The sequence below is a fragment of the Panicum virgatum genome, chromosome 1K (assembly GCF_016808335.1).
Source record: "Panicum virgatum strain AP13 chromosome 1K, P.virgatum_v5, whole genome shotgun sequence".
NCBI classification, from domain to species: Eukaryota; Viridiplantae; Streptophyta; class Magnoliopsida; order Poales; family Poaceae; genus Panicum; species Panicum virgatum.
The window spans coordinates 43,771,628-43,772,936 of record NC_053136.1 but is presented as its reverse complement, the minus strand read 5'-3'; the positions used below and the strand labels follow the sequence as shown (position 1 = coordinate 43,772,936).

Here is a 1,309-nt window from a genome sequence, read left to right as displayed (position 1 = left end):
AAATTTTCGCGAACTAAACAAGGCCTAAGGGATGGAAGCAGATCAGATTTGCACGGATCTAGATATCTCCTTCTTCTTATTTTCTTTAAATTTCTGTCCTTTAGAGTAAAAGCGGAACAAATTCATACGGATATGGATTAGAATATCTTAGATATCCATTTTCCTCCCCCATTTCGTTTCCGTCCCTTCACATGCTCAAAATGGAATCAACCGGAAGTTACCAAAGAAAGGATGCGTCAATAGCATGCTAGTGCACTATCTCTATATACGATTCATGCATCAAAAGAGGGCACAACATCGTGCCACGTCATCAAGAAAAATCGTGGCAGTCGATCCAGCAACCAATGGTCGGCGGCCGGCCGCGGCTGGACGAGCCCATCCTCCCCGCGGCCCGCTCCTCGCGGCCGCTGGCCAAGGCCACCCCCGGCGGCTAAAGCTCCTCGCAGCGCCGCTCCGCCCCTCTTCCCGCGCACCTGCCGCGGCCGCCGCTCCGCCGCGCCCTGGACGCCCCGCCGCGGGATCTGGGTGGCGCGCTCGAGCAGAGGCCCCGACGCGAAGACGGCACCCGACTTGCGCGCGCCATCACCGGGTCCCGACGCCGCCGCGCGCCTCCGCCTCCGCCTCCGCGGCCCACCTCGCCGCGCCGCCGGGATCCGCCGGGGAGGACCGATCTGGAGCTCTGGCCATGGAGCCTCCGCCTCGCCGCCGAAGGGAGGTGGCAGGGGAGCCCGTCCGCCTACGCGTGCGTTGCAGGCCTCCACGGCCGTCGCCGCCGCAGGCCCCGCAGAGGAGGCCGCTGCCGTTGTGGCCCCGCGCGGAGGAAGCCGTGGAGGGAAGGAGGCCGGCCCGCCGCCGCTGCGGAGCTCGAGCTCCAGCCAGGCGGCCGCATCGAATCAAGGGAGAAGCCGCGCCCGCCGCGCCACTACTTGGGTTGCCGTCGTGGCCCAGGCGGTGCTCGCTGTCGCCCGGGGATAGAGGAAGGGGCCGGTGAAGTGGGGGGCGCTAGATGGCGGAGCTCTGCGGACGAGGGGGAAGAGCGCGGCCGTCACGGGGAGCAAGGGTGCGGCCGGCACTGAAGTTCCGGCACGCGCTCCGGAGCTCCCCCGCGGCCGAGCTCACCGGCCTCCTGTTCATTGGGCTTGCACGCGCCAAGATGCACCCCACTTTGACCGGCTAACAGGCGCTCGCCGCTTCGTCGTGCTCGCCCGTCGCCCGTCGCCCGACGAATCCAGCGCCTCCGACCGCGGGCACAACACAGCATGGGGCACAGACGCTGTTCAGCGGCGAGTCCATCGCGTTCATGGTGGTC

At 66.1% G+C, this 1,309-nt stretch overlaps 1 long non-coding RNA gene across 1 annotated transcript in view; it reads left to right on the top strand.

Annotated features, from left to right (window-relative positions):
- The first annotated feature begins 305 nt into the window (after positions 1-305).
- Positions 306-1,309, top strand: part of LOC120710896 — a 2,119-nt gene continuing 1,115 nt past the window's right edge. The window contains exon 1 of the long non-coding RNA XR_005690071.1: positions 306-1,309. This exon is cut by the window's right edge and continues 133 nt beyond it. This is a non-coding gene — a long non-coding RNA (uncharacterized LOC120710896).